The following is a 9925-nucleotide window of genomic DNA, read 5'->3' on the forward strand; positions in this document are numbered from 1 at the left end:
CTTTGTGAACTGAAATTCCCATTCATAGGCCACGGGTATGTGTAATCTTCTTAGCTACTTAAGTTATGTCTTCTGCTTCAAGAGGGCCAAGGCTGTGATGCCGCTTCAGTGTAGTTGTTGCTACGGTTTATGAGTTTTACAATATTTGTGGCGTTCGACTCCCCCAGCTGACGTTTCAACTTTTCCCGTCTTCTATCTTAGAAGTAATTACTTTCTTAATATATTTACTTAAATTAATAATAAGCTATTCTGATAACCATCTACCGAAATAGTGTAGGTTAATCCTCACGTATATCTAAGTAGATGCCCTATACATAGACAGACTTTAAGCTTAAATTTAATTTTCGACTTAATTTTCTATTTGTTGTGAGGAACTTTATTAAATAACGGCTTTCTTTCTAAATCCACTGATTCTTAACACTATTAAGGCGTTCCGCTACTCTTTCATTTTCCATCAACTGTTTGGTATTCATATATAATAAAGTTAATATAATAAACGTTCTCATTATTAGTACTGATGAGGTTCACACGAGAACCGAAACAAGGAGTGGCTGTGTGGCGCAGGAGTGGCTGTGTGGTAAGTAGCTTGCTAAACAACCACATGGTTCCGGGTTCAGTCCCACTGCGTGGCATCTTGGGCAAGTGTCTTCTGCTATAGCCCCGGGCCGACCAATGCCTTGTGAGTGGATTTGGTAGACAGAAACTGATAGAAGCCTGTCGTATATATGTATATATATATATGTATGTGTGTGTGTTTGTGTGTCTGTGTTTGTCCCCCTAGCATTGCTTGACAACCGATACTGGTGTGTTTACGTCCCCGTTACTTAGCGGTTCGGCAAAAGAGACTGATAGAATAAGTACTGGGCTTACAAAGAATAAGTCCCGGGGTCGATTTGCTCGACTAAAGGCGGTGCTCCAGCATGGCCGCAGTCAAATGACTGAAACAAGTAAAAGAGTAAAAGAGGAAGCTTACAAATTTTAAACTTCCACAGTCTGTATGAGAGTGTATGTGTGTATTTCTGTACGTTCCTGCGCTTGCATACACGTCGATATGTGTATGAGTGTGGTTGGGTGTGCATGTGTAAGAGTGCACGCATGTATGTATATGCTTTTATGCAAGTATGTATATGTATACAAACATATATAAATTACTTCATATACATGTAAATTGTAACAGTATATACTTTGATGCGGCTCAATCACTTGTTGATTGCTTTTCTACAGTTCAATAAGAAAATTTGGTCATATTCCGGTATATACGTCAGTGTACGTGACTGCCTGTGTATACCAGTCAGTGTGCAAGTGTATGTATGTCTATAATTAATATCCCGATATATATATATATATATATATATATATATATAATATATATATATATAATTGGTGAATTGAAGAAATGGAGCTGAACGAAGATTGAACAGAAATCGTTTTATTTCATTTACACGTGTTTCGAAAGGCACAATTTACCAATTTAGCCGAGCGATCAAACGCACACACGTACACAAAAAATGCTTTCTACCCCTACGTCAGCACACACATATATAGAACAGTATACACACACATGTCTCTAAGTAGATTTTTTTCTCGCCCCTTATAAAACATCCAATATTCCTTAAATAGTCAGAACTTTATTCTCGGTCACAAAGAACATCTACACACCCTCACCCACATGATTGACCGCTGCCTGACCCGTTAAATTCTTCAGCCACCGGTTCTCAACATACACTGATAAACAGTTTTGCCATGTATATATATATATATACATACCTATATATATATATATATACATACATACATATACATATATATATATATATATATATGTAATATATATATACACATACATATATATGTATATATATGTATATATATATATATATATACATACATACATACATACTTACATACATACATACATACATACAAGCATGAATGCATGCATTTGGCCGCAATCAAATGACTGAAACAAGTAGAATAAGAGTATATATATATATATACATATACATATATCATAGATATATATATATATGTATACATATACACAAGTATATATATACGTATATGTTTATATATATATATATATATATATATATACGTATATGTTTATCTATATATGTGTGTGTGTGTGTGTGCATGTGTGTGTGTTTGTGCGTGCATAAGAGCAGAGGTGAAAGAGAAGTGGGAGTAAAGAGAAAAAAGCTAACATAAGATTTTCAAGAAAAATAACTTGGAACCGGAATGTATGTAAGGACAGGAGGGACATTGGGAAATAGATAAATTTCTATGGCAATGTGTAGAACAGGCATTTGTTCATCTAAATTCTGTGTCGAATCCAAGGACTTCACGGATGACAGGACTGTGGCGGAATTGGAAATGAATTTTTATAATCTTTCTTCTTCTTCTTCTTCTTCTTCTTCTTCTTCTTCTTCTTCTTCTTCTTCTTCTTCTTCTTCTTCTTCTTCTTCTTCTTCTTCTTCTTCTTCTTCTTCTTCTTCTTCTTCTTCTTCTTTTCTTCTTCTTCTTCTTCTTCTTCTTCTTCTTCTTCTTCTTCTTCTTCTTTTCCTCTTCTTCTTCTTCTTTTTCTTCTATTCTACTACTACTACTACTACTACTACTAATACTACTACTACTACTACTACTGCTACTACTACTTCCACTACTACTGCTGCTACTGTTGTTATTATTATTATTAGAGATTATGATTAATATTGCTCTTTCTATTCGTTTTTTTTCGTCTTTCTTTTTGCATTCCTTGTAGATGGTAAATTGCAAATCTTACCATTGAGTGGAGCATTACAGAAAATGCGCAAAATTTTAGTTTTCTCATTTATAATCTTGCCATCATTATTCACGTCGCACAAGTATAGTTTCCAAACTCCTTCCTCTTTTCAGCTCTCTCTCTCTCTCTCTCTCTCTCTCTCTCTCTGTTTATCTATCTATCTATTTATCTATTTTTCTATCAACATATATACACATACATATATATATATATATATATATATATATGTATCGCTCTCTTTCTCCCCTCTCTCTCTCTCTTTCTTTCTATTTATGTATTAGTCTCTACATTTGCGTTTCTTTGTCTTCCTGCCCCTTTCTCTTTTTTTCTATCTCTCTCTCTGTCTATCTTTCTATTTCTCTAACTCTCTCTATTTATTCTCTCTGTCGTTCTTCCCCTCTCTCATTCTCCTGCCCGTTTCTCATAAAAGTTATATTTAGATATGTTCTGGAGTATGTATGTAAGCATATATATATATATATATATATATATATATATATATTAGAGAGAGAGAGAGAGAGAGAGAGAGAGAAAGAGAAAGAGAGAAACGTGTGTGTGTGGACATGTACTTGTGCATATATAAGAATATATGTGTTTTCTCTGCTGACTTTTTCAGACTGCTTCAGAAAATGAATGACAGAGAAGCATTTTATGGTTTCATGCGCCTTCGCGTGCAACATTTATATACACATGTGTGTGTGTGCATGTGTATTTATGTATATATATATATACATACATATACTTATACAGACATCTCTGTGTGTGTAGCATATTTATCAACATATTTCAAAACATATTTTTCAGAATGTCCAACAACCAACACACAAAAACAAATTTGTCCAACTAAGACTATTTGAAATTTATTGAAATTTAAAAACATCAAATTTTAGTTGTTTTATTCTAATTCTCCATAAATCTTCGCCTTGACAACAGTCTTTTGTCCGAAAAGTTTACTGAATGTGATGTGATACGAAACCGGATCATATCAATCCGCATTCATTCATTCATTGTTCGATCGTGGTCGAGACAATGGAATTTACTATGTTACGCCAGACTTCACGGTCCATCATAGCATTAAGGAAGTCCTGTTGCTGGATACCTGTATCCCTGGAGATTACATCAGGGTAGGAGAGTGTGCGCCCTCTGGTATCGCGAGCAGGTGGCCTCCAGAGGAGAAGAGTAGAAATTACCTCGTTTTCAGCTCTATAACAATGTCCAGCAAACTGGACTCTTCTACCTTTTCCAAGAGATGACACAGGTGGTAGTTTCCCATATATTTGTACTTTCGTTGGGTGACCACAACTACACAAGGCATTTCGTCTGTCACTCTACTGCTTGCCATTTTCCACACAATCCACACCTAATGCGTTCATAATGGTTATGATTTTGCTTAATTGCCATAATTCTTCATTTTTTTGTCGACCCATCACAGAGTAATTCTTCGTATTACTTGTAACCATTTTATGGATATTTATCAAGATGATGACCAAAATTCGTCAAGATTCACCAACGGAAGGTTTAACTGAAACAATCAAGGTACTCATCAGTTAATTGTGGATAGTGTAGCTATTTTGTGGTGACAGCGTAGTTCTTGTTACAGACAGTCCGAATTCAAGAAAGTATTCTAAATTTATGGTAAAAGTTGCCCAGGTGCTTCGTTTTTGGTGCCAAACCCAGAACAACGTGGTTGGGAAGCGAACTTTTCAACCACGCACACAGTGCTACTTTTGCAACCAAAATGGTTCCTATAAATACAATAGCCTATTTAATAAAAATTCAAATGTTTCCTTCTGGAGCTATGTCAGGCTCACGAGGGTCGGTTTCCCGGTTTTAATGGTGTACATGTCCCCCACCCTTGGATGGGACGCCGATCCATCACACGATCACTCATTTTTGCTAGCTGAGTGAACGGGAGCAACATGAAGGAATTTACTCAAGAATACAATGCGTTGCTCGGTCCAGGAATCGAAACCAAAATCTTACAATCATGAGTTCAACACCATAGCCACTAAGCCACTAAGCCAGACGCCTCCACTATTGCCTAATTGCTATAATCAATATCTTGTCTTTTACTATACATACGTTTGCATTGTACTTACAAATTCTAGAGACTTGATTTTTAGATACCCGTGTATATGAAGGCTGGTTGTCATATCATTTCTCATCGCTCCATAAGTTTTACTTCCCAAACACACACCGTTGGGACATCTGCACAACATAATAATGTATTCGCTTCTATTGATTTCTGGTCAGTTTACTACAGCCCACCATCAAATGCCCTACGCTCTCACTACACAGTCTACATGTGTAAGCTTGTCAACTACCGTTGTCAGCGATTACAACAGAGTTCTTTTAACAGATATTCTGGTTAATCTTTCCAATCAGTTCTTAAGGCACCTAAATAATATTTTTCTCAGGATTGAAGCGTAGTGCTATGACTATTTATGGAGCTTCTCGGATTGGTAGGAGGGCAGAACAAGGTAGAGTCAAACCTGAGATCAAACTAGAATGCCTGCAGCAAAGTAATCTTTGCTAAAGTAACCCAAATTATATGTGGAAGTGATAATTCGGGAGAGGGATGAAGTCACCAACCTCACCGATGTCGTCTTTGTTTTTCATCCTTTCGGGAATTGATTAAATAAGTGCTTATCAAGTAGTAAGGTCGATGGTATATCCCACCTCATATCCAAAATTATAGGCTTTTCACTCAGAGGGTAGACTTAAACAAGACGACGTATTAAGTCTATTTCTCAAATAGGCCATGATAGGGATTGAACTCAGAATAGGCTCCACAAGGCATTGTGTCTGATTCTCTAACATTTCCACTACTCTAGACTAGTACCTTAATTTATCAACCTCGGAAGGATGAAAGGCAAGGCTGACCTCGGTGGGGTTTGAGCTTAGAACATAAAATACGAGGAGTAGATACTGAAATTATCAACAAAACACCACGACTTCGTTAATATATTGTCACAATGTGTTAGTCAGAGAGCAAAACAGTAATATAGTGGTAGCTTGGCTGAATGGTTAGAGTAGTGGTGGATAGGATGCCTCATGGTGTTTGTTCTGATTGTCTAGGGCCTAAGTTCAAATACCGCAAATCTCGACTTTGCCTTTCAGCTTTTCTGGATCGATAAAAACGTTAGACGATTGGGCAAGATGTCTCCGTTTCTGTGATTTTATTTCTGATCGCAACCCCTGCCAGGATGTTGGTATGAAGGGTCTGTCGCTATAATTTGGCCCTTGATTAAGCGTCGTAGAGAGAAAAGACACGTATTCATTGCAAACTCTTAGTCTTCTTCTAAACAATCTTGTTTAAGTCTATACATATATAATTATATGGCCTGCCTTGACCGACAGACACCCTATAAAACTCACGTCCTCATCTAGACAACAGGGTTTCGAATACTCTTTTCTTCTGCTTCTCCATCATTATTCGATCCTAGCTAACTTCGCTTTCAGAGCCGTCGAGGTACTTTAAGCATGCCACGGCAACAACTTGAATCCCTAACATACCTACAATGTCAGGGATCCTTACAAGATACGGAGGGTTTCGAGTTACTCTATGCGACCACTTTGGTCCTAAAATGGGCTGAGGTGTCAGGAACAAACGATAAAAATGATGAGGAATACATCAATTGGATTTCGAAATTTGGAGCTGTGAGAGACACCAAACGAAACAACAACAGTAACAACAACACGCCAAGAACTCCATATTACATCCCAGAACAAACGAACACAATCCTATCATCACAAATCTTACCAAACATAGTTCTTAACAAATCAGTATCAAAACTTAATGATCGCATTTCTTTTTCACTGGAAATCTTTTTTTACCTATTTCTTTATTACCCACAAGGGGCTAAACACAGAGGAGACAAACAAGGACAGACAAACGGATTAAGTTGATTACATCGACCCCAGTCCATAACTGGTACTTAATTTATCGACCCCGAAAGGATGAAAAGCATAGTCGACCTCGGCGGAATTTGAACTCAGAACGTAACGGCAGACGAAATACCGCTAGCATTTCGCCCGGCGTGCCAACGTTTCTGCCAGCCCCTCGCCGCCTTATCACTGGAAATCTTTTTTTACCTTGTTAACTCTTCTCGGTGTTTCATTTAATCTAACATGCCCCCACCACCACCACCACCGCCGCCGCTCTCAATAAATTCAAGCAACAGAATCTTATGGATATACGCTGTATCATTATTGAAATAATGTCACTGCGTTACTTCAATCTCTTCCACATTTTCTCAATACACTATTTGTTATACACACCGTCATTCAACTGTCAAACGCAACCAACTGCTTGCTTTATACATGCTTCTCTACATGTTAGTCTCCATGTTTATTCCCGTCATTGTAGCAATGACCTTGCAAAATTTACAACCTTTTCGCAGTCAAATAATCCGACAAAGAATTCCAAAGTTGCTCTGACATCTAAAAGTCTTTGAAATGCCTCACGGTGTTAGGGAGTTGCTTATTAAGCCCAACGTTATCCTTACTAAACACGTCAAATGATCCATCTTTTTTTATTGTGTTAAACGTCACAGCTCCATATTTTTGTTTGCTTCTTAGTTCGTTTGATTTTGTCTTGTTTTTCGTTATATTTTAATTATATATATTTTACCGTCTTCCGAAATCAAGCTGCAACGGTTGGTTTTTAGCTGGCACTCTTCTAGTTTTCTCATTACAACACCGAAGTTTGAAATATGTGAGTTGAAGTCACTCCATTTTCGGTTGCCAACTACAGAATTAAAATGTTTATCTCGTGGGAAATCAATTACTGCTCACTTCGCTTCAATGAAATACGTGTTGTGATGATGCAACGAGGTTTTCTAGCTTCCAGCGACCGGTACAGAGGTGGAGCGGTGGAGACGTCATATCTCTGCACTCCATTCACTCCGAATATGTTTTCTGGTGTGTATGTGTGCATGCCTATATATGTATATATGTATGCATGCATGTATGTATGTATACATATATATACATATATATATACTTATATATATATATATGTGTGCGTGTGTACTTACATGTATACATATACATATATACAAATATATATGTATATGTGTATGCATGAATATGTATATATATATATATATATATATATATATATATATATAAATACATATATATGTGTGTGTGTGTGTGTATATATATATATATGCATACATATATATGTATGTATATGTATGAATATGTATATATATATATATATATATACATGCATACATACATATATTCATACATACTCATGTACACATATATTGTATATATGTTTGTGAGTATATATATGTATAAATTTTTATATGCATGTGTATTATGTGTATGTATGTAGGAACATTTATCTATCTATCAATATACATATATATATGTGTGTGTATATGTGTAGATAAATGTACATATATTTGTGCATATGGGAACGAGTGAGTTGTGGTTATGTGTAGCTGCGTATGTATCCTCACACTCTTGTAAGAAACGTAGATGCTTTGCTTATATACATATGCGCGTGTGTATATAATATTACGCTTGTGTGTGTTTGCGTGTGTGTGTGTGTGTGTGTGTGTGTAGTACTTCCTTTGAAGTTCAGTAACATGCTTTAAAATCTTTAGAATTGTTTTCCATATTTTATATATTATTTCATATTTCCATTTATTGATCATTCTTAGAAAAGTTGAGTTTGTCTTACAATCATTTTTCCCCTTTTCTAAGAATCCTTGCATGTGACTGGATGCACCAGCATCTCCTCGTAGAGATCTCAATCTATATTTATACGTCTAAACGTTATTTTGTATCAAACGACGGCGAAACAGTTCTGGTTTTTTTGCGTTGTTTTCCTCTGACTTATGATTCCTAGTATAGCCACGAGGCCAGATGGAGATATGTGACGCATACCGAAGAATCAATATCGAAGATTTGGTTCACATCATAGGTAGTTGTCCGAAAATGTCAACAAAATATTAGTTACCTTCGGGGTAACCGTTTTCTGGCAAAAATACTAAACACTGGAATATGTAGAAATAATTCATTGAAGTTACACACCTGTAGAGACCATATTCACCCATGCTATGAAGGAATACAAGTTGGATTTTCATGTCAATGGTTCTGTAAAATGGAAGTATAACAGGAGAGACATAACGATCCAACGATGGAATGTCGTATCTTTGTGAGGAAGCAGTTCTTGTTTTGCAGGAAGACTTGAAGTGATTTGAATTAGAAAAGAACATAAGATTCGGACACACATACAGCCATGCATACATTCATACATACATACATACATACATGCATACATGCATACATACATACATACATATATGCATACATACATACATACATACATACATACATACATACATACATACATACACACATACATACATACATAGATACATGCATACATACATACATACATACATACATACATACATACATTCATACATACATACATACATACATACATAGATACATGCATACATACATACATGCCTACATGCATACATGCATACATACATACGTACATACATACATACATGCATACATGCATACATGCATACATACATACATACATACATACATACATACATAGATGCATACATACATGCATACATACATACATGCATGCATACATGCATACATGCATACATACATACATACATACATACATGCATACATACATACATACATACATACATACATACATACATACATACATACATGCATACATGCATACAAGTATACGTACGTACATACATATATACATTCACATATGCATACATGCATACAGCCATACATACATACATGCGTGCATACATACATAGATATATACATAATTGTACGCATGCATATACACACACATAAATACATGCAACATACATGCAGTCATACATACATACATGCATGCATTTAGGCATACACATACATATATATATATATATATATAGTTAATCCAAACAAGAAAGCACAAAAAAACACAACAACGCGGGGACGTGGAACAAATACAGTATTATTGGACGCTCAGGAAAGAAGGAGGGTTTAACGTTTCGAGTGGAGCTCTTTGTCGGAAGCATAAGAGAAGGAAAGATCCAGAGAAGGGCAGACAGAGGAAAAAAAATCGCCAACGGTACTCACGAGGTCACA

The 9925-nt window shown here is 36.0% G+C and overlaps 1 long non-coding RNA gene across 1 annotated transcript in view; it reads left to right on the plus strand.

The window, feature by feature from the left end:
- The first annotated feature begins 2892 nt into the window (after positions 1–2892).
- Positions 2893–9925, plus strand: part of LOC118766805 — a 21602-nt gene continuing 14569 nt past the window's right edge. Inside the window, exon 1 of the long non-coding RNA XR_005002720.1 lies at positions 2893–2926. This is a non-coding gene — a long non-coding RNA (uncharacterized LOC118766805). The remainder of the gene's footprint in view (positions 2927–9925) is intronic.

Source organism: Octopus sinensis, linkage group LG17, assembly GCF_006345805.1.
Source record: "Octopus sinensis linkage group LG17, ASM634580v1, whole genome shotgun sequence".
NCBI lineage: Eukaryota > Metazoa > Mollusca > Cephalopoda > Octopoda > Octopodidae > Octopus > Octopus sinensis.